The sequence below is a fragment of the Montipora foliosa genome, chromosome 5 (genome assembly GCF_036669935.1).
Source record: "Montipora foliosa isolate CH-2021 chromosome 5, ASM3666993v2, whole genome shotgun sequence".
NCBI lineage: Eukaryota > Metazoa > Cnidaria > Anthozoa > Scleractinia > Acroporidae > Montipora > Montipora foliosa.
The window spans coordinates 2,509,122-2,534,121 of record NC_090873.1 but is presented as its reverse complement, the minus strand read 5'-3'; the positions used below and the strand labels follow the sequence as shown (position 1 = coordinate 2,534,121).

The following is a 25,000-nucleotide window of genomic DNA, read 5'->3' as shown; positions in this document are numbered from 1 at the left end:
GGCCAACCTAGCGAGTCCAGAGTTTAGAGAACACCTTTCTGAGTTGAATTATGGATCCGCGAAAGAAACTTCATTTCCCAAACAGGCGCAATGTTTGAAAGTCACATATGATAGAAAATTCCCCTTTTTAAAGACCCGAAGTGATAATCAAGGTGATTTAGCCTTAAATGGCACATTTTGGTTTACTGTTAGAACTTCCTATGGAGCCTGTAGTTGTAGAGAGCCTTCCAGGATACCGGTGACAAAAATGTCAAGTAATTATAAGGACCGAACGAAAAACGAGAACAAAAGTCCGGAAGGTCATTAATTGTATTCCTGCATCATCGCGTTTATACCAGCTAGATGTTAATTTTAAAGTTTGGCATCAGAGATTTATTTGCATAATACTAGGTTTGCTGCAAATCAAGACTTCTTTAAGCCATCAGTAGGCACTAATTATGGCATACCTGCATTTAAATATTCCGCAGTTTAAAAAAATGGGAATCTGTCCCACCAAAACCCAAACTTTTCTCATCCATACTCTATAAAAAGCACTGCAAAAGTTCTAATGACCACTCAAAACTGATCATAGCTCATTGGCTACTTTGGTCACTGTACACTATTAATTATTGTCTCGACTAGCTAATTTTCTGTCACGGTAGTGTACTTTTTTTCTGTAATGATTGTATAGTGTCTAGTTTTCTGTAACAGTGTACAATAAGCTTGAACTTGAATTTGATTTCTTTGAGTGTTTTTTTTTTCTCAAAAATTTCAATTCAACGCTTAATCGTCGTAATACTACAGAAATGAAAAGAACCGATGGCCTTAGCTGGAAGAACTTGAAGGGAAATCATTTTGGCATTGTAGTAATGTCACAAACTGAACCAAACATGTAAAGTTTACTGGCCAGCCATAGAAATCAGTATCCACCAATAATTCCCAATCAAGGTTGGTCACTAAATCATTCGTTATAAGCCGTTGAACAACTGTGGTCCACCGAGGCTTTAGCAGCATTGCATCTACATCTACAAGTTCCTTTGACGTATGGCTGTCTCTGCTAATGGGTGTCCTCCTACACCATTCGTATTTTTGACATACCACGCCCAACCGGCCAAACACATGGCAGACCTCATGGCAGACCACAACACCGGAAACCCTATACCCTAATCTGTGCGACTAATGTATCGGTTTTTTGATATCCCACAGTTATAAACAGTGCTTTGTCTTTTTGCCACAAAGAAATGACTAAAATTTGAAACAGAAAGCGATTGGGCTGTTGTACAAATAAATGGAAACACAATTAGTTTTACGAATAGCATGCAATTGTCCTATGAAACATCATTTGAGCCACCTTCAACAACAAAAACACTGGTCTTGCCCATTAACACACAACTTACTAAGACACACATTGTATCGTCCTACGAATAGTGCTATTCCCATTTTTTAAAACACCAGTTTTCATTCTTTTATAAAATAAAATTACCAGTTCAGTCCCATAATCGCATTAAACACTTGTACGTTTTGCGAACGTTGTGGGAGGCGCGGTGGCCTGATGGTTAGTGCGCTCGACTCCGGATCGAGTGGTCCGGGTTCGGGTCCTGGCCGGGGACATTGTGTTGCGTTCTTGGGCAAGACACCTTACTCTCACGGTGCCTCTCTCCACCCAGGTGTATAAATGGGTACCGGCCTAATGCTAGGGGTAACCCTGCGATGGACTAACATCCCATCCAGGGGGGAGCATAAATACTCCTAGTCGCTTCATGCTACGGAAACAGGAGTTAAGCGCCGGCCTTAATGGGCCTTCAGGCTCGTAAAGAGACTTTGCCTACGTTTTGCGTACCTATTTTTTATTTTGCTTCTAATTCTTTCGCTCTGGGTTTATTCGATGTAATAAAAAAATGATTTGAGCAGCTTTGTATTGATTTGATTCGTAGTTTCCCCAATTTGTAGAACATTTATGCACGGGTATATCAGGGAGACTGAAACACAGGTGCGATGATGAAAACGATGATGACGACGACGACGACGACGACGACGATGACGATGATGATGATGATGATTGATTATATTATTATTAGTAGTAGTAGTAGTACTTTACCCAGTCCTAAGCCTATCCACGTAGTATCTTTCTTAACTTAATGTTGGCCAGCCTGAAATGCTGATTTGTTCGGACGTCTGTCGCACATGTCCTGCTGTACAGTTAACGCGGGGTTTGGTATGTGGTTGTAAACTTCTACAACTTACCTTAGTGCTTTCCAGTATCCCTTTGAATCTTTGGATACAGAGGAAAGCACCATATTAAGACGATGTTCGTTTTCGATCCTTTCAAGTCCTTGGAAGTCGCTTTCTGTGCACTCCATCTGGTTTGCATTATGTGAAACTAAAAATAGGGACGGAAGAATGAAAGGATTATAAATCAGTTATCAGACATCCTCAGTGAAACACTTTACTTCTGGAATCGTTTGCCCCTTTTGAGCTTATTCACGCGCGGAGCGCCGCGGCAATATATGAAATGTCGTAGTGGAGTAGTTGGGACAGAAGTTATTGGATCTCCATGTGTACCCTTTAGTTTCAGGGTGTATTGTCTTCCACACCTCGACGAGATCGAGTTTTTCAGAAAATTGTTGGATAATTTTTAACACTATTTTGACGAGTTTTAGGATGCCACCAAATTTGTCCTTTTCTAGATCAGGTACCATGTTAAAATCACCTCCTATAATGTCTTCACATGTGAAGTCGTTTAGCTGTTTTAACAAGTTTAGAAAGAAAGCTGCATTGCCTTCCTTTGGAGCGTAAATATTAGCGCAGGTTAAAATCTTCTCATCTGCTGTGATATCTTTTATGAAAAAACGTCCAGAAGGGTCAATGAAGATTTTCGGATTTGCAGATAAAGTTATTGTTAAAAAGTATACATACTCCGGGTTATTGCTCTCGTAATCACTGAAATTGTCTGATAGCCCCATTCAGCAGATATGCATGCTCAGTACAGTGGACTTCCTGCAGCATTTAAATTAACAAGTTTTTTTTAAGCGGGGCAAATTAATAATTTCTCTCTCTTTGTGTCATCTCTTAGTTTCCTAACATTGAAAAGAGTTAGTATCGAAGCTATAGTGGTGCGTATGAGGTGTTTTGTAGAGTTACTCCTTTAGCAGCATTGCATCTACATCTACAAGTTCCTTTGACTTATAGCTGTTTCTGCTAATAGGTGCCCTCGTACACCATTAGTATTTTTGACATACTGCGCCCCAGCCGGCCAATCACATGGCAGACCACAACACCGGAAACCCTGTACCCTAATCTTTGCGACTAATGTGTCGCTTTTTTGATATCAAACAGTTATAAGCAGTGATTTGTCCTTTTGCCACAAAATTTAAAACAGAAAGGGATTGGGCTGTTGCACAAATAAATGGAAACACAATTAGTTTTACGAATAGCATGCGATTGTCCTTTGGAACATCATTTGAGCCACCTTCAACAACAAAGACACTGGTCTTGCCCATGAACACACAACTGCCATGCCATTGAATGTTAATACATATGCAAATAGCGTTATTGAAAGTTCGTTCGCGTTAATGAAGTTCATGGAAGTACTAATAAACGTATATTTGCCGTATAGTTTCAACTGTTGACGTAAATGAATGTATATTCTGCGTAAATGAACAGCAAAAGGTGTAATAACTTCTATTTGCTTTGTGTCATCTGTAAGTCCCCTAATTTTGAAAAGAGTTGGTATCGAAGCTATACTGGTGCGTGTGAGGTGTTTTGTAGAGTTACTCCTTTACGCCTTGATGAAACAATGCAATAGCTGCTAATTACATGTTGAGTATAAAGTTGATCGGACGAGACGGAGGAAAAAAACAAAAGAATTACAATACCTAGGCACTTAGATGCTGACTCATCCTGGGTGCAACATATACCAGTTATGTTCAGATATTCTTGTGTGCTATCCGCAATGCCTTAATAAAGACAAAAATAGCTTCTATTAGATGGAGATGTACACATGCAAAAGAAATAAATGTAAACTTTTTATAGTCTAATAGATAAACAACAAATCGCAATTCCCGAACTGTAAAATTTGCAACACAGATTGAGAGGCCCACGTGTTCACAGCTAAGGGGGCCCTAACTCAAATAATCCCGTCTACGAAGCAGACCGCCGAGAAAGCCATATTGGGCGGTCCGTCTCATATTTGTTTCCTTATTTTAATTATAACGGTGCTTAGGGAGCTCTTCGAAATGCCACGCGGACGTCGGAGAAGGGAGTAGAGTGCGTAACACTAGCGCGACCTGGACCGTCTGAGAATCAGGCTAAACTTGACAAAGTGCTATAAGAATCGCTCAAAATCTGGAATACAATCAACGAAACAATCTCTTATTAAAATGCCTTGAGGTGACTACCAGTCCAATTCGATCAATCTCATAATCTCTTATAAAGACGGAGTCCTTCTTAGCTAGTAAGCTTCTCTTAGAGCTCTCCAAACTACAGCCAACGACACACTTGGTTGAGTGAAATGAACTCAAGATGCACTCGGCATCGAGAGAACGACAACTTTCGGTAATGTATATGTAAAATGAAATGTATAATAATCACTTCATCACCCTCGGCATTTTGAGTGATGTTTTTTTAACGTTGTTTTTTATGCATTGGTACTTTATAATGTAGCTTTTCTATTATGTTGAAAATACAGCTGCTGGTAACTGTTAAGAAAGGATCACGGTTGCCTCTATCAGTTTACGGAATGTCATACTTGTACCTACAAACAAAACAACGTTAAATTAAATTATACATCTATGACTTTATTCGCCTGGAAAGCTTAATAATTTTGTAAGAAGGGCTCGAGGTACCATTTTTTCCACGTGTAAGTCGAATTGCAATATAGCGTTTATGAATTTGCTTTAAATTACAGAAACCATCTTTTGTTTATTTAACAACTATGGTAAGGTTGTCTACTGTTGTTATTGCGCATACGTTCTGCGCATCCCAAGCCGGACACGCGGGTGTCCTATGGGTGATGCTTACTAACACTGGGATATTTTTGCGCAATTTAAAACTATGCGGAGAAAGCAGAACTCAGCAAGTGCTCTTGGTATCTAAAAGAAAAATTGGGGGTAACCATGCATTTTTCAGAGATGATTAAGCTTTAATTTGGAAAAGAACGCCATACATTGCTTTGTATTTTAACGCTTTCACAAATATGTTGATTAATATTATTAAATGCGTGGTTACCTCCAATTTTCTAGTTGGATTTCAATCACACTTGTTAAGATCTACTTTTCCCGCATGTTTATAAACCGGGAAAAATACCTTTGAATTAGAAGGCACCGTCCTTAATTAACCACTCCCCATGTGGGCTTTTCAGGGCTAACGAAACAATCAACGAAACGACAGAACAGACCCTAGTTGTTGCAAGGCCGGATAACTTTATCCTGTCAATTAACACTATCCGACAGTCTCAATCTGAAGTGCCAACATTTCAGTATGGCTCATGCAACTGTGAAGATGCACACTCTAAGCACATCTTAGTAAAGGCGTGTACAAAAAGTTTGGAAATTACTAAACAACCAAACAGCGAAACACCGAAACGAAGCACCAAAAAAACACCGTGTATGACCTCACCATATATTGAATACTAACCGAAAAAGGTTGGATTTGAGGCCTAATTAGGCCTAAAACGTTATTGCTTCTAATCTCAGAATCTGAATCTTAATCTTAATTTTAAGAATGAATTAGGAGCAACATCGTTTTAGGCCTAATTAGGCCTAAAACGATTTTTAATCTCAAATACAACCTTTCTCGGTTAGTATTCAGTGTATGGTAGGGTCATACATGGTGTTTTGGAGCTTCTTTTCGGTGTTTCGGTGTTTTGGTGTTTCGCTGTTTTGTGGTTTAGTAACGCCCCACTGGATTTGGTACAACTGGGGCCAGAACAATATACAAGAACGGTTACGAATGCCACCTGGCCGGAGGCAAACCAGTTGGATGTTTACAAGTGCAGCTGAGAAGTTAAACCAGAATCAAATGTAACGAGTGGCCAGAACTGGTCTTGAACTCGATTATCTACGGATCTCAAGACAAACGCCTTACGACCCAAACCGATAGGCCGCACTGCAACAAGTTTACCTTAAAACAGAGAGTTTACGAGTAAACCAACTAAAATTTCATTTGACTGAATTTTCTATTTTGATGTAAGTGATACACGTGTTAGTTACACCTTTAAGAAGACTGAATTATAGCCTCTGGCGCCAGTATGTCTGGTTTACTAATAATATGGGTACAATACCACACCTGGCTATGATTGGCCAATGACTTAGCCCGTGAAGCACAGTGAACCAGTCCATGAAGTAACAACCATGAAGCTCCATATATGTGTGGAGACAAGTTTGTCACGTGGAAAACAAATATGGCGTCCGAGAGCGGTGACAGTGCATGGCGAGAAAGTTGACTCTTCGATAAAGTAATTGTGTTTGGCAAACCAGAAAATTTATCGAGCTCTTATGGTTTTAAAGATTTTCGAACGCGGATAGCAACAGCAGTTTCTTTGCCCTTTCTTTAAGGTAAGTTATAAAAGTTACTTTACGATTCCGAGCATTAAGATTATCAATGTTTGCAAATTATATAGTAAGCTTATGATTTCAACAGGATACTTAAAAAAGTCATCGTCGTGAAAGCTTCAATATAATTTTCTGCAAGTTTCTCACACTGAGGAGAGAAATTGTTCCATGCTCGCTGGCCCGAACAGTAAAATTATTTTCCTCGTTCGTGAACTTGTAGAGAATTTCAAAGCTAAACATCTGAAACATAATTGCGATCATTAGCGCATTGTTTACTACTGTTCGTAAAGTTTAAACCACCCAAAACCATCTTCAAAATGCCCCAGCTCATTTTTCTTTCATTCAGATGAAAATAATCTCCGGTTGAAATATCATACGTCGTTCGTATTGTCGCACATTTTAATCACCGGATCACTATTTTTTTAATCATCTCTTAATGCTCACTGCAAAATATGGCATATTATGTAGAATACTTGTCTGTAAAAGCTTCCCTTTCCTTTTAATAGTAAAAAAAGTGGAATTGAACCGTAAATCTATACCTTGCATAAACAAGTGGAAACCTTTCACTGAGATTTGTTTTTAGGCTAACCTTTTGCGATCTCGATGTATGTGTTTGTTAGCTCGGCTTTGTGGCTTTGTACGTGTGCTTATGATAGTGAATCAATTGTTACTTCGCCCCATGTAAGGTCATCCAAGAGAGTCTTGGATTCCGGATTCTATAAGTGGCTGGATTCCAGATTTGAAAATTCTATTTTCTGGTTTTCAACGTTTCCTTTGTACTATTTAATTAGAATTTCTGTAAAAGGTATGGAAATGCTGTCACCTTCGAATATAATTTTGATCACAGAAACACTTCAGTAAGTGTTCCCCCAACCACCCCTTGTTGAGCAGAAAACACGAATAGAACAAACAACGACAACTCCACAGACTTTGTCTTTTCTTTCTCCGCTTTTTTCTTTTTCTTGGTTGTCCTCCTGTACAATAAGCTGTAAGATAGTTAGCTCATAATTCTGATCATGATAGAAACAGACAGATATAGCTGCTCGAGGTTTTAGATTTCTGTTTCACACGTTCTGATCTATTCAAAAGTTTTGAAGCAAGCAACCATGGACAATCTTCCTGTCGGTGTACGTTGGATCGGTGTCTTGATCTGATCGGCGTAATTACAAGTTGAGAAACTAAATATTTTAAGCAAGAGCCGATACAACGTAGATTTGATTTTAGTGATGATCTATATTTCGGCTGGCCAAACCAGCCTTCCAGGTACAATGTGAGTTTACATTGAATTGCTTCTAAGTACATATTTATAGTAAATGGATGTTGACGTAATACTAGAAAAAATGTGATAAAACATGGCAGTTACAACGAATTTGAATTCAAATACTAAGAGTAACGGAAAAATAACGAAAATGACGATAAACTGAAATCTAATACGTTTCTTCGCGGATATTAAGACCGTTGGGATTAATTGTCCTTCCTTTTGAAATTAAAAAAGCTTCCCTGGCCTTACGGATCGAGTAAGGCCGATTTAGAGGTAGGTTAGTGCTATAATATATCTGGCTTTCTTAAGTTCTATGATCTAACTATCAATTGCGTTGCAATAATGAAGATGCTATTTACCGGAAGAGACGTCCTTATGGGAAAAAAAGGCAGCTTCTGCAAGTACCAGAAATTGCGTAAAACAAAAGAAACAAAAGACAGAAAACACAGCAACTCCGAATAAAGACTAATCGCAAGTGACCAAAACCACAATGCTTTCCGGTACCTGCAGAAAGACCGGAAAAAAATCGTGCCCGAGGTTTTGAGTAAGGCTGACGGCTGATAGCCCTACTCAAGACCAAGTGGGCGGTTCTTTCCATATGGACGGACCAAGATCCGAGAAGGGGTGAAGACGAGTCGCGAAGCGCGAGAAAGAAAAAAACCTCTAGTTACCTTAGACTTGAATATCACTTTCATGCAGACACCAGCTGTCAAACGCGTGAAACTGATAATTTCAAAAGGGACCAATAGCAACTTACATGTAGTAATCACGCGTCCCCTCGGTGTTACCAATCAAACAAACCAATCATATTGATCTGTATGTTTATAAAAATATCAACCAATCTGGCCCTGGCGTCTGCATGAAAGTGAGATTCAAGTGCAAGGTAACCAGAGGTTTTTTTCTTTCTCGTCGCTTCACGGCTCTTTTCGCAGCTCAAGAAAAACCTCTGCAACCAGGGTAACCAAGATCGGTAAATAACTTATTTCTTGTTTGCTGTTCGGTTGAAAGCTGTCATTTGTATAAAAGCCGTCGTTTCGTTAAAAGTTTCTTTGTCTGGATAGTGAATTCACTTTCACTGTGTACACTCTTGTTTGAATCCACTTTCTTCATATTTGTTATTTTTCTTACCTATATGACATCCCGGGAAGTTGTTTACGAGTAACTGTTGCTCTTATCTGTAAACTTTTGCAATAATTTCTATTTGCTGGGATTAGGGCGGAATAAGTTGGGACCTTGGTCCTCATGGTAAATCGGTTATTGTCCACGGTTGCCTGCTTGAAAACACCGCTTACGAGCACGCTATTAGCTAATCAGATTTGATTATTTTTCCCGTTTATGCTCTTGCTCAGTGCTTCGTGCTAACAGGCAAGAAACCGACAGGTTCCATTAATAAAATTTGGAGGAATACCAAATTTCAACTAACTACACAGCTTGATCTCTCTCAATGAAGAGGTTTAAAATTCTATGAGGTAACGTGCATGAAGTCACTCTTACTTAGAGATCGAGGAAGCAAATCCATCGTCAGCAAAGTGCCGTCACAGTAGCGATTTTGGCAGATGTAATTATGGCTTTCGTCACATCTCTCAGCTATCAATTTTGTTTCACCCTTCTTGACCAAAAAGCAAAACCACGTATTGTTTATATCGGTCAAGCTTTCCCCTACCCTGGTGGGAAGGCTTTTATTTAGATACCACGAATATCCCCATTTGTGATGCCAGCTGAAAGAAATCAAAGAGTATAAGTCATCAATGAAAAAGAAAGTCCTGGTAAGCGAATGATGGGATGTATCGAACAATGATGACGTAGCTGGACAAAAACGCTCTACAAAAGGCGTCGTGCCTTATGCACACGTGGCTGATTTGTCAGTCAACCGTGGTGACCGTCGCATACAAAGCTCTGTGATGATTTTTGCAAAGAAAAAAAGCCCCTAATGACAATGTGTTCGTGATTGTCTATCGCTCTTGTATTAGAATCTCCAATCCTTTTTTTCGCTATGAAAATATTTTTAAAAGTGCTTCTATGACCAAATCAATCAATTCTTCTTTTTCTTTGGATTTCACAAGTTAAACTATATTAACTAAATTAACTCTAGGTTTAAGCCTTGATTTCCAATATACACCTGTTTATTTTTACTGGAATTTTCCTATTTAATGGTCCGCCATTACAAACTTTAGAATCTTGAGAGAGCTGGATCGAGGAGAAAATGACGTCAAAGACTAATTAATTTAATTAAGAATGCAATGCGTATGTACGCGGCTGAATAGGCCACTTTCGATATATCAGAAATACGTTTGAAGGAGAGGTTTAGAAGACAAAGACAAATGAAAGTGGATGCTATGTTAATATCTTTCACGTTAATTGCAACTTGTTTCTATTCCTTTCTGCCTCACTATCAAACTGAATATTGATACATGTATTTCGAAAAGGGCTTTCAGAGTGTATTCACTCACGCGATCAGTAACCTTGTTTTTCCACAGAAACAAAAGAAAGCATTTGCATGAGAATAGAGCTCGATTCCCGGAGGATTAGTTAGGAACGCAAAAATAAACGCCGTTCCATTGTTTAGGGACACCAACATGGCCGTGACGTCACGTGAATTCGTGAAAACACTTATTAAATAGGGAGTGTTCGGGAAATAAGTACACGCTCGAAGCTATCTGGAATACAACAGTCGATTTATTGACACACCCAATTTTCATAGCACTTGCAATTGTTTGTTCTCATCTGGTATAACAAGCGACAAGAAGACGCCGTAAAAACCTACAAATAAACCGCGAATTACTCTCTGAAATATACAACTGACGGAAAGCGAGTTTTTACTCACCATTTGATGAGAACACTGTCACTACAGTAAGCACAAATCAATTCACAGTTGGAAGTTTATCAAGCAAAATCACGAACAGGTTCACAAAACGAAAACCAGCTCCCACCGCATGCCGGTATATCTTCAGGATTGGCATGGACTAATAAATAGGGAAACTATTGTTGAGGAATAGCCTCAACAGGGAGTTTTAGCAAGGACAACAGCAACGTCAACTTCAACGTCACTTATATAACAGTGCTATCGAAAGTATTTCGCGATTATTCCATCTTGTTCACCTTGAACAATAGGGGCAAACTATCATAGAACTGGAGTTTATAGCAACGGTTCTAAAGTGAAGATAAAAAGTGAAGGATTTCCTGATGTATGCTCACGTTGTTGCACTGCAACATATTTTTTGAATCGGTCCGATTTTCATCTCCATGAATCGGTCGTTCATTGGCTGGTACACAAGATCGCGCTCCGACGCCGTCGGGCCGATAAATCTGGGCGACAATTGTCACAAATCGTACCGTGTAAACCGGCCTTAACCAATGATATTCTTGCTTTGTGGCGTTTTCGTTGCCGTAGCCTTCGTGGTTGCTAAAATTCCCAAATACGGCAGCACGGGAGTTTCGGGCTTTCAGTCTTTTGAACTCTTGTTTTGCATATATGATAAGCTGCATTTACACGCTGCAATTTTAAGCTAGTGAGCAAGTGACGTCACCTTTCCCTAGATCCAACCCTCTGAGGTCCAATCGGTCAGTTTTGAACGTGAGTAAACGGTATGGAACTGAATTAATTATGCATGGCTCACGTCCTCCACATAACCTCACATTTGTTCATTTTACGTCGTTAGGAAAAGTTAGCAAAAAAAATGTACTTAACTGAGAAGAACACGTCGAGTTGAGCTTGCCGGGCCATGTATTTTTGCTCGTTTTAAACTGTAGATACTTCCCTTTTAGACTCTCAAAGTTTTGTAACGTCCATATCCTCTACAGTTTCGTCGCTGCTCAACGCCCTCTCCCCCCTAGGAGAGGTATCTAGACTAATGTCCATTTCTGTCCCATTAAGTCTGAGTATCTGCTACTTATTTCTAGAATCAGCATCGCTGGATTAATAAATAACTTCACCGATAATCCAGGATGTAACAGGATGTTCAGCATTATCGATCCAGTGAACATGATTGAAAAGCTTGGAACGTAAAACGCCAGCTTGCGTCAGTTGTGGAGATTTAATATTTCATTTTTTTTTAATCCTTTGCGTCACCATAAATCTAAGACATGCTCACGCTCTCCTGAAGTAAATTAGAAATTCTACTTGCGCCTGCTTTTTACATAACGCCAAATGTTTGGGCGTGCTTGGATTCTGTTTCCTTCTTACCCGAGTCCAGTCCACTATTCCTGCCTGTCATTAATGTTCTGCAAGACTTTATTTAAGCTTCCCGTGTCATTGATTCTTACTCCGCGTTTCCCGTTGTCTTCACACTTACTTTCTATTTCAGTGCCGTTGCACTTGTCCCCACTTCGAAAATAGATCACAGAGCCCCAGGCTTTTAAACCTCAATTAAATCAAAGTGCCACTGTCGTTACTCGTGGATATGAAAGTTACCGCGATTGTTTAAAATTGGCAGGCTGAAGTTTTCTTTATGCATTAGCATTGACAGTTGGATAATTGTGTAACAGCACGGTGGGCTCTCATGTGCAACTAGATACCCAAAATAATGCATGTATGTGAGGTAATCCCCTTTGCTGGAATTCAATCCTGTGAAATAAGTATACCATTTCTCCAATAGGCATAAGATTACTCGTTAACAAATCCTATGTAAAGAGCTGTACCATGTGTTCAAAGTTCGTTGCACAGTTGACAGGGTAATTTTGAATAAGGTCTGATTTTTGTTGCCAGGTCATATTGTTCATGTCATCAGGTTTAGCAAGTAGAGCAGATCCATTCAGTAATATTAACACTTTTTGTGCCAGTTATACATTCCTCCAACAAACCTTGCTAATTATCACTATATTTGATACTGTTGCACTTAGAAACAGATGATCTGAACCATAACTGATAACAGCAAATGAACACATTCAGGGCCATGTGTTCTCACGAAAAAGACTGAATCACTTTTGACATGGAATGTCTAATAGAGTCTTGACCTTAACAAATTTTAGTTTAGTTTAGCCTTAAGCTCTGCATAGCATTCCTTAAATGGTTTTATGCTTTTCTGTTTAGGTCTCTGATATGTTCTGGATTGCTTTTCTTTTCCTATTCCCTTGCTGCTTTAATATTTTCAGATCTGTTTTGGCGTTTTGCATTGCTTTTCTTTTCCCTGAACTATTCAAGTGATTTTGTCTCTTCCGCTTGATAGATTCTCTCATAAAAGCTCTTTTTTGCCACTGCTTTGAAGAAGTTATTACTGACACTCACATCATTTTTGGCCATCGTTAATTAATCGATTATTACCAGGCTCTGAATAACTGTTGACATTGGTAACACCGCTGATTTCATAAACTGAAATACTTCATTATAATAATCTAACTGAAGTGCTGAAACAGTGTCTTCCATCTAGATGTCCAATGTTCACAATGTTCTGCTTATAGGACTGATAACAGTTACTGGTGCCCACCCCTCAATGGATTCATTTATACTTATAGTAACATTTAATACATTGCAAACTGCTTGCATAATAAGTGCATCACACCATGTATGTTGCTGTGACAACAAACGCACAATTGCTCTGTAATGGGTCCAATAAATTCTTGACGGTTGTTTCTGATGGTTTCAACTCCAGCAGCATGCACATTCATGTGATAGGAAGGATCATTGTATAACTGGTGGGCAACAGAAGAAAAGAAGCATGAACCATCTGAGGTATATTCTAGTGCCTTCAATCCTTTTTGAGCTAATCGAGCCTGCAACAGTGCTATAGAAGGATTTCTCAGTATGGTATGTGCTGTATGTGTACTCGTTCCATGAGCAACAGGGCCTGGGTTCGAATCAATGTCTCATGATATCAATAACTTTTCTCTTGATAGACAATAATTTTCATTTTGTTGGTTCAATTTTGTCGAATGCGTAGTAGCAGATTGATCTTGAATACACAATAGAACTGACAAGTGTTTTTTGTGTTTAGCAGTTCTGTGGATAATAAGATAAAAATGATGATTAGAATCTCCAACTCTCGAAGATTGTTATGTCTGAGTTGCGGTCTTAAGGTATAGAGATATAATATTTTCCAAAAGCAAGAGATAAACACTTTCTCAACTCAGACAACCTCGGTACGTCCTTATTTAAATAATGCACCATACACTTTCTAATTACCTTGTCTTTCTGAAACAAGCTCGACGTTTTCTTGAAAGGAATTAATCCTGGAAGGTTCTCTGTCCCGGGGAGCATGTACTGCCTCAACCCTTGCTCTATCGCAGGAGATTGGTACGGATTTCTCATCAGTTTTCGTTGCATAATCAGTTATAGAGTCTTTCGACAGTTCTTCATCATGATCCACCACACAATTACTAGTGTCTGGAAGCATGGATTGCTTGGGGCCTCACTGTTTTTCATGTCACGGATGTTGGTCAAGTTGTATTCATGTGGCTTTGATGACTCGTAGCTTGCAGAACTTCGTGATAGCTTTGATAAACATTGGTATATTTTAATAGCTTCGATGTTACTCTCCAAATGGCAGTTACCTTCCAAATGGAATTTATTTATCTCCCGTGGGCTTAGGGGATGAACAGGGACTGTCTTCTCACCATGTGTCTGTCGATTCCATTTCTACACGCATTAAAGTCTTCGCGTTGGTCAGTGAAAGGCGGTGCACAACTAATTGCACCAATCTGTACTTGTTCAGAATATTTTGCTTCACCTTCAAAGAAAGCCATTTCTTTAATTCTTCCGTTTCTTGCCTCTAAATGCAGCAGAAGGTGCTCAAACACTTAAGTATAAAAGCGGCACACAGCAATGGCGGCGCACAACCACGCGAACAGGAAATCACAGGTTTCTAAGCTGTGTTGTGATTATCCATCCTGATTGGCTTATTAGATCGAACTTCCGGTTACGCAGGAGTGATACATTTGCATAAAGAATCTCACCAAAACTGGTGGACATATCCACGAGTAAAAACAAACAACAGAGCTTATAATTACGGTAAAAACTTTTGTAAAATGAGATAAAACTAAACCAATGAAACTATCAGGATAAGATGAGGAGAAGGTATTTTCAGTTTCAATGGTGACTCAGGGATACGCGGAAAAAAACCCGAGTGCTCCTTTGAAGGAGTCGAACCCAGGACGTGCCGCCGAATACTACTTCGGGTGCTCTACCACTGAGTTATCGGAGACTCGTGGAAACAAGGCCATTAATGTTCCCAACCTATGGAAAGACACAACGAAATATGTGGGGTACAGTGGCAGGGGATGAAGAACTCGCGTTTCCCCTTAAGATAACCATGGGGTCCTTATCCCCAGGCCACTTAGTGATCCAATACAGCTATCCTGGTGGTCCCATTCTACAGGGACAGCTGACCATTTGAGTCTATGGAGCAAAGGACGACCTGTATGGAGCACTTCATCCCCACCCAGTTTATAGCCTGCACAGCAAGCGTTTCCAGTGGGCGAGGAGCGAACTCTTTTTTCGGCAGCGCGAGAATAGGGCGAGCGCAGAAAAATAAAAATGGAGTTTGGAGGGGAGGAGAGGAGAGGAGAACGAACTTCTTGTCTCGCCCCATTTTTCGCGCGTCCAAAACATTAAAAATCTTCAACGGAAACTCTTGCTACGCAGGCTACCCAGGTTAAAGAGATACGAATACCTTGCCTAGAAAGATACAATAACTAACAATTATTCCTTGAAATCGAGGTGAAGAATGCCAGAGTATTTACCGACATTGAAAAGAATAATGGTTTTAATATATACACACGAAGTGATCTCAACAACACTCGATCTCAATACTTGCAAAAGATAACCATTCGGAGTCGATATTCATGCAACTTTAATGGGAAGTCTGCTTGTTAAAACATTTTCACTGTCAGTGGCGGCTCTAATTGAGCAGGTGAGCGTTGCTTTGTTGTAATATGACCCGTTTTGTTTATTTGCAGCCATGTAGAACTTTCTTATACAAACAATTTCCTTAAATTCCTCTTTTTTCATTTCCTCAATTTCAGTGGAAATTCGTTTTGCTGGGCAAACCAGTCTACAAAATAGATCTACTCCGAGTGTAAAAAATTGTTGGCGTGAAATAATTATCTGGAAAAACGAAGGAAAACTGGTTGGCAAAAATGTACAGTCTTCTCTTACCTTTGAAAATTTCAAGCCTATTTATGTGGCATGCAAATTTTGCATACAGCTGTCAAGGTGAAAACACTGACTCTGTAATGAAAATCCTCTCGTGACAAAAATTGAAAAGTAATTAAACTTGGCTCGGGCAGGTTTTGTTTAAAATATTATCATCAAATAATGGTCCTCACGATTTGGTTACTGACAGACATTTTTCCGTTCCAGGTCATGACTCCGACTCTTTTTCGTGTGCTTTGACTTTACGATTTGTTTCCCAGGTGGGCGTTTTAAGAAATAGCTGCAGGGCTTTTTGGAAAATTCGATTCATCTCATTTGTAAGTCGTCAGTTTGTAAGTCGTGCAGGTAGTTAATGACTGTAGGGATTTAGAAAACGTCTACTCGTTGCTATCTCCGGTCTTACGAGATTTTTCTTTGACTTTTTTACTTTAACTCCTGAATCAAGACTTGAGCTTGAGTAAAACCGACGAGCTAGGTGTTTTCATTTCGTTTTTTTTTCCGATAATCGAAAGGAAGACTGACAGAGTTCATTTGCAAGACAAGTTATTGGCAGTTGTCCCTCGGGGATTTTCATTAATGCCATCGTTAATGTACATATCTTGCCCACCGAAAAAACATGAAACTCAACGAGGGAAAATTTGGCGGGTGAAGTTTGTAACCTGAATTTCGAAGAGTCTGCGTTCCAAAAGTTCGCCTTAACTTTACAAACGTCACTTAATATTTCAGTGTTGCAAGTAAAATGGGTGCTTGACAGGCAGTTATTGGCCAAAAGGCTGAACGTTTCTTGCATAGGTCATGTGCATCCAATTTAGAGACACAGATAACAATGATGTAATGTACAAATTGCTGGTAGACGAACAAAAGGAGCTAACGAGAGCTCTTTTGTTGTCGTCCACCAAAATGGTTGCGATGACAAAATGTGAAAACCACCCATTGGAAGTGTTCACTCATCAGCTGAAACAAGGAATAGGACGTTTTTAACCAACCTCTAGAGACACCAATAACAATAGAGAAATGTACGACTTCTGGTGGACGAACAAAAGAAGCAAATGAGAGATCTTTTGATAGATACGACGAGCCCCAGTAAGCTCCATAAACGACCATCTTCAGTCCCGCCCCCGTCATCAGAGTGTTAAGAAAAGAATTCTGATGAATTCATTGAATCTCCAGATACATTGAGCCTTTTTTAAATTAGCACGCGTCGATGTCTTTTGGCCCTTGGTATATGTTGTCTCTCAGTCATCGTAAGCTTATCTACACGTTCCATTAACAGTCTTCCACTCAAGTAAGACTGGCTTGACTGAATTCAAATCGAACAAAAGACTGAAACTCAGTTTATCGGAGTGAGGAAGACTTGGAGTTGAAACCTCAAAAGAGACACGATCGGGGGCTCCTATCTCACCACGTTAAAATTGAAAGAACGCCGGTTCATTGTGTGATAAACATACCCAACACCTAATGGGGAAAGTTATCCATTTTCTGGGAAATATTGTTTGGGGTCAAGTGAATGCGTTTGTATCGGAATTGATACAAAACAAAAAAAGTTTTTGATATTACAATGATCATCGATGCTGGCAAGATTCAGGATAAATGTAATAATGATATCCCTTTTATTTCCATTGCACCAACCTATTAGCGTTCACCGCTGAAAAATATTGTCGTTTCGACGCCAAAATATCAGGACAAGTTTTCATCTTCTCAATTATGTTCGATCACAAGGTCGAAGACTTACCGACTCGAATTGAGAAAAAGCCAGTTAAACTTTTGAACAGAATTGCGTTTTAATACGTATTCGAGACAAACTAATATTTAGATGGGTGACCCAGTACTTACCAACTAAATAAATTGTCACTTGTAGTGAAAAAACATGCCTTGCCAACCAATTTCCGTGTGAGTATCGCATGCTTCAGTGAAGGTCAAAAGGAATTTTCACCTACGTCCTTTGGTCCTACTGGAGTAGCTATAAACGAAACCATAGAAATAGCATAAATTTGTTTGGATCAAATTCCTTGCGGTTTCATCTTGATCCTTATCTAGTGCAAAACTTGCCACCTTACAATCAGCATGGATGGATACGTGTTCCTTTTCACCTGCATCTATTTAATTTTTCACGATGCGTGTGGTTCACTTTTTCGGCTGAGGGGAAGTGTTATTCTTGAAAGACCTGTACATTGTCTGTTGTATATAGCACAATGATCAAGGGTTCTGTTTAGTTTGTGAAAGTTTTGCAGGTGGCTAATAAGGGCACTTCGATAATTGGATTTTGGAGAACTATCAGAGATGAATGGAGCATCATATCTAAGTCAAACCTCTTTGAATGAAGGCAAATAATTAGATAATTAGACTTTTTGTATGCCGCAATAGACGGCGACTGTGCCTACGTAAACTTAATAACCTTAACGATATCTTGAGAAGAGCACGTTGGCGCATGTGGCTACATAGTAGCACGAAGTATCACTTTTGAGATCTAGAAACGTAGAAAACGTGAATTGCAAAGGATATTTATCGCTAACTTTCGTTGTAGGCAAATCATCATCCACCTGAATCCACGAAATTTCGGTTTTTTTTGGCAAGGTAAATTGAAATTGCAGCAGCTGGAAGTTGATGAATGGAATCGTGACCTTTGCATTGCAAATTATTAACTCACGAGATAATTAAAAGAGCTGTGTCACAAAATTTAGCGAAATTCAGCGACTGAGAACTGGCAAGGATATCGAGCGAAATGTAAAGATCACTACTTGAAACGCTGAGGGAAGTTCTGGCTATAACAGCCACCGTACAAAAAGAGGAGTCATTCAGGGATGGGCAAAATTGAAGAAGATTAAAGTCGATTGCAATTGGGGTTTTTGAAGACTGCTCAGTTTTTCAAAGTTTATCTCTGTTGTTAGTAACTTGAATTATGTATGCTGGACAGACATTTCGCTTTGAGTTGTGTTGCGAAAACTGAATAACAATAAGTTGCGTAGAATACAATACATACTTAATTGATGAGTCCCCTAAGGAGTTTTTCGGGGCTAATGAAACACAATTAACGAAACGACAGAATAACAACAACTTTTAAGAATGCCAACTGGCCGGAGGCTGAAACCAGTTGGAATTTACAATTGCGGCCGAAAAGTTGAACCAGGGACGAACAGGAACAAATTCAACAAGTGGTCAGAACGGACCTGAACCCGAGATCCCCGGATCTTAAGGCAACCGCCTTAACCACTGGTCCTTTCTGGACCGTAGAAAGTAGGGGTGAGCAATTGGTAAAAATGCTATTCGCAAAATCAACCGTATTGCCGTGGCACATATAACCTTGCTTTCATAGCAGCCACGATGCCTCAGGGAAGCGGAAGCAACGAAAGCTTTGCGATAAGGAGATGGCGACTTGATAAAGATAAAGGATCACGCGCTGCAGCAGATGGACATTCTGTCTGCGCGTGCGCGATTTTGAGATCTCTTATGGGCATATCCGCTGGCCCGTTATTAGCATCAACCAAAAATGGCGCCGCACTGTGTTCGATCTCCCATCAGCTGTGGCAAAATAAAAATCTAAGGTCTACTTCGAATTGGTGGTCGTTTGTGTCGTGATCATACGTGTCCCAGCTACAAAATTAAGGTGACTAGAATTTCCATTTTCGACCGCCTTTCCTGCTTATTATAAATTTTCAATCGTATCGTAGTGCAACCAAGAGGAGGCCAAATTTTTTAGAGAGGGAGAGAGAGGCATTTGGTTGCCTAATTGATCGTGTAATTGCTTACCCTGTCGTACTGTTACCGATTTTATTTTCAAAGCAGTAGACGCACAATAACATAAAGGAGGTCCGTAAATGATTTGGGTGTGTAGGGATGGCCAATGGTGAGAGCAATCGCTTTCCACCAATGTGTCCTGGGTTCGGTTCTTAGACTCGGCGTCATATGTGGGTTGAGTTTGTTGGTTCTCTACTAAGAGGTTTTCTCCGGGTACTCCAGTTTCCCCTCTCCTCAAAAACCAACATTTGACGTGATTTGCGTTAATTGTTGATGTCAGTTTACAGTGTTCCCAATTACTGCTCTAGCGCCAGAACGACTACACACTTAAATGAAAGTTTCTTTCCTTTTTGTAATGGCAAACTTTGAGTTTATAAATTTAGCACCGCTTTGCTCAATTGTGGTATTTCCTTTCAAGTCCTATCTTGGATGTATGGAATAAACCAGTTGTACGAAAGGACGCATGTTCTTTCTCTGTGGCACTTTTGTCGCATGCCATTCACATGTCAATTGGAGTGATGTTATTCTCTTGATTCAAGATGAAGGTGTTGCCGTGTCTACACGATTGAGGAGCTGCTTTATTGTTCCTGTATGTGCCACTATCTTCTATTTTGTTCATCCGGATTATGTTTGACTGTTGCTGCATCTTAAAATGGGTTTTCATATACTGAAGGCATTTACGATGCAACTCTGCCCGCAAATCTCCATTTCTGACAACATGAAATAGGAAAATAAATAGCCCCTGAGGAGAAAAAATACCCGTCTGTTAAAAATTGTGAATATAGCAGTATTGCGAGTTAATCCTTGCTTGGTCAGTCTTTAACCTAGTCAGCCACTTGGTCATTCATTCATTCATTCATTCATTCATTCTTTCCTTCCTTCACTCATTCACTGACTCACTGACTCACTGATGCACCCACATAACAACTTAACCACTCACTCACTCACTCACTCACTCACTCACGCACTCACTTACACACCCACCCACCCACCCACTTAACCACCCACCCACTCACTCATTCATTCATCAATTAATCAAGTTTCCTTTCTTTTCTGTGGTCAGGATAGTACCTGTAATGAGTTGAAGATGGTGAAAATGTACTGAAATGTTAGAGCAGCGTCCGTCATGCTCAGAACACCAAACAGCCAGGTCATTCCAAGAAGAGGTGAAAGAACAATGCAGGCCTTAAAACCTTGTCATATTTTCTCCACCTCAGATGTGTTATCACTTGGCATCTTCCGGAGTTCATGAAGCACAAACCCAAGGAGCGCTGAGTTTATCTAAGAAAGGTAATTAAATATTTTTCAATAAAGGTGCGCTTTATGTCATTTTTGTCGGGGCTGTCTGAGGGAGTGAGTGAGTGTAAGATTGTAGACCTGCAGCGCGTGCATGAATTACGAAACTAATGTACGATTTTCTTGAATTTCCACGATTGATGCCCATCGTACGGTTATTCTGTTTGCGGCCCACTTGACGGCTTTTTCTTTTTACTTTGGAAGAGTAATGATCAACCGCAACAATGGCGTTCACGTTGGTGGCATTCTTGCCAAGAGCGCCTGTGGGCTTTGTGAGTCAACACCTGCTTAGCCTAACTGCACCGTTTGGGGATTCCATGGCTATTCCTCCCAATACAGCAATAAAGAAAATTAGAAAAAACCCTTTAAAAAACCAAGTACAAAAAAGAAATCAAGCAAAAAGAAAAAAAGAAGTTAACAAAAAGATAAGTTGTCTTTGTCACGCGGTTTTGCGGTGGTCTCTCATCCAAGTACTAACTCCACCCGAATGGGCTTGACTTCAGTGAAAACTTGAATCAAATTAAATGTAATTGGTTATGTTAATGGTAATGCGATTGGCCAACAAAATTAATCGTGAAAGAAAAAAAATTCAGCCTAGAGCCTGTGAACTTTGTGAGTCAACACCCGCTTGGTAACCGCGCGGTTTAGGTACTAGAAACCATTCATTAATAACGTTAAAAGAAGATTGGAAAAACCTTTAACAAAATAAAAAAAAGGAAATCAAGTTAAAAAAAAAAAGAACAATGAGAATAATAATTGCATGTCTTCATCGAGGGGAATTTGCGGTGGTCTCCCATCCTAGTACTAACTCCACCCGAAAGGGCTTAACTTTATTGGACACTATTGCCTCAATTTATGCATAATTGGTTATGTAAATGCTAACACGATTGGACAAAATATAAATCGTCACGCCTCACAGTCTTTGTGCTTGTCCTTAGTATCTGCACTGTTTGGGGACTCCATCGCCGTTCATCAAAAACGTGAAAAGATTACAGAAAAGCCCTTAGCAACCAAATACAAAAAAGGAAGCAAGTAAAACAAGATGAGATATCTTCATCACGAAGATTTCCCAGTCGTCTCCCATCCAGGTACCAACCAGGCTATCCGATAGAGCTTACTTAAGTGAAAACATCAAACTGTTCGTAATCGGAACGCAAAAACGACACACAAAAAAGGGATAACATAATAAACAGTAAAAGAAAATTAATTTTGCAAAAGTAATTACTACACAGTACCAGCCTACTGCACTAATGTACGCACAAATGTACGCAATGCGTGCCTATTTTTTACATGACGCCGCTAAACGCTGCATTTCAAAAACAAAATTGATGATCACGTTTAGGCAACTTGATGTTGTTATCGTCAAAATGAATTTTAATCTTAGGTTTGAAAGAAGCTGCGTTAAATTACTTCAATTTAGTAGCCAAATTCTCTTTTGGAGAAGCCGGCGCTTTTCACTGGCTGTCTGTATTCATTGAAATCGCTGACAGGCCTGAAATATTTCGACATAAGCACAGTGTTCTAGGTTTGGAAGTAACACGGGAAGCACTTCCCCGCCAGCATTTATTGAACCATAATTGACTGTATCCTACCAATTTGAATGTTAAAATTGGTAATGCAGCAGCTGATCCAAAGATTATTCGCCATTGGTTTGCAACCCTGACCCCAAACAATAGCTAAAACAATAGAAAGAATGACAGGGGCACCCAACTAGAATATAGTTCAAAACTACTTAAACATAGCATTGTTAAACGTATTTTAGTATTTAAACGGTAGATATAGGCATATTTTTATCCCCTAAAAATTTTTCAACTGTTCAGATTTCCTAGCTGAATGTCTAGTGATCCGAAAATTATAGAGATCAAAACTCTCCTTTTTGGGAAATTTCAGCCAGAAAAAAGGCTCCCGAAAATTCTAGGTGACCTTTTTAGGGTAAAAATCCGTTTAAAATGGGCAATTATACCATTTTTCAGACGTTCGAAAATCCTAGGACAGGCAGGCAAGCAAGAAATTTTACAACAAATGTTCCGAAAATTCTAGATCTCAAATCGTCTTCCGAAAAGATATTTTCCGAAAATTGACGTTGGGTGCCCCTGGAATGACGTATCATTGTTTCCTGCAAGGGTTGCGAACCAATGGCGAGTAAACTTTGGATCAGCTGCTACACTACTGGTTAAAATAATTGTGTTCGAGAAGAACGGGGATCTATAGATTTTCTTCTTTCTTCTGCAATCTGGTGTTTTATGTTTTATGGCAATCAACTGAGAGGCCATGGTGTATACTATCAACATGTGAACCTATTTGTTCCTACGCAGACTGCATGGCTCTTTGGGATTTAAAGTTCGAATTGATGCCCCACTCGAGTTGACAATATTTTAAAAGTAAAAATAGAGCTGTAACCAGGATAAGACGAAAACGAAACTTGAAGAACTGTAGAAAGGGCTCAAATGTTGCCAACCATGTGTGGCAAAGCAATCATTCCATTGACTTCGATAATGCTTGTGTTATTGACAAAGGTAATTACCATGTTCAAAAACCATTAGAATGTTGGCACAGCTAAAGCTGTTGACATGGAAAATAACTCAAAACCGTTGCCTAGACAATACTCTATTTTATTGTAATTTGACTGCATTTGCATTTTTATCTCTTAGCTTTTTCACACTTCTTTTTGTATTCTATTTTTTTTCTTTTAAATTTTCGCACCCCTTTTGGTATATATTTCCGTTCGGGCGCTAGCCTTTTCACTCGTTAAAGGCTATCGACTGATAGCCGAAAGCTCATGTTTTTAATATTTTTTAACCAGAGAACATGTTTTTACTTTAATAAAGACAAGAAATATATTTCGTAAATATGTACAGCAGGTGGGATAGGATAGTAGGCAGTAAAGCATTGCGACACTGCCATGAATAATTCGTTAGCATGAATAAAAGTAATGTGACGAGCGTCTTGCGAATGCCAAAATGGCTAAAATGGTTGCAGGGGTACTGTTGAAACCCACTCGTCCTAAGTGTTCATAATTTTCTTCCTCGAGTTTTTGAGTTATTACCCTTTCTGTGATCTGGCATTCATTCGTTTGCTAAAATGTTTTGAACACATGTTTCGACATGTTGCTGTGTTAACAGGCAACAAATGTTGAAGGATATTGCCCCATTGGCTATATTTTTATATAAAACCGAGTTGGTTTAAGCGCTGGTCTGCATCCTTTTTTCTTGACAAAGAAAATATTGGATGTCTTGTTATATATGTTTTAAAAAGTTCGTTTCCGTAAGAATTTCGGTCGTTTAAAAAAGGTTCTGGTTTTTCTTGGACTATTTCAGACTTTGTTCCTAATTCGGTTTAGGATTAACAAATAATTGGAATGAGTTTTTCCAAAGGAATATGTTTATCGAAAACGTAATGGCTCATGTGACCCAGCTGCCCCGGTAAGAAACAGTCGGAGTTGTCTTGACATGACTGCGCTCAGGATAGATGAGACTGGAAAGGAGTTTGATGTTTCCCTTCGAGATAATTCCGGAACAACGCGTATTTAGCTAATTTATTGCATTCAGATTCATCTGTATTGTATTCATTCCGTTTATTTCGCCCTCGGGAACATATTAGAGAGCTTTAGATTGTAGGACGAGAAAGGCTACGAGTACGAGATTTTCTCATAAGACAACAGTGAGTGGGCGCAAACCAGCGTCATTTTGGCGGGAAAAACGTGATGCCGTCGTCATTTTGGTACGAGGTTTTGCAAAAGTGTCGTCGTGTCAAAACAAGTCAACAACAGGGTAGCAGTTTTGGTATTTTTCGATCAGCAAAAAGGCCCAGGTAACAGCAATAAGAATAACTGAGCAATCTATTCTGCTAACAAAGACTAAGGTTAATCGTACGGGTTATAAATTTTCTAAGTACTTTCGCTAAAAACTACCAGTCAAAACTGGTACTCGTTCTCGTCCTCGTTTGGTTCAACTAATTTCAGCTGGATGTGTAACCTCTTTAGTTGCTCACTTGACTGCGATAAAAATGCGTGGTGAATTCAGTGAATGAGGGACAAGGAGGAGAAAGAAAACAAGGGAATGAAATATTAAAGAAAGAGGAAGAGTTTCTTTA

The 25,000-nt window shown here is 39.4% G+C and overlaps 2 protein-coding genes across 6 annotated transcripts in view; one reads left to right on the top strand and one right to left on the bottom strand.

The window, feature by feature from the left end:
* Nucleotides 1–25,000, bottom strand: part of LOC138003356 (adhesion G protein-coupled receptor L3-like) — a 104,092-nt gene that overhangs the window by 19,319 nt on the left and 59,773 nt on the right. The gene's annotated exons all lie outside the window — the stretch shown is intronic.
* Nucleotides 6,397–25,000, top strand: part of LOC138003363 (kynureninase-like) — a 35,452-nt gene continuing 16,848 nt past the window's right edge. For 2 of the 5 annotated variants that reach the window (XM_068849399.1, XM_068849395.1), the window contains exon 1: nucleotides 20,762–20,902. The gene's annotated coding sequence lies outside the window, so the exon portion shown is untranslated. Of the gene's footprint in view, nucleotides 6,534–19,351; nucleotides 19,482–20,675; nucleotides 20,903–25,000 lie in introns of those variants that run through there. The other 3 variants (XR_011123509.1, XR_011123510.1, XM_068849397.1) reach the window with 3 other exon arrangements.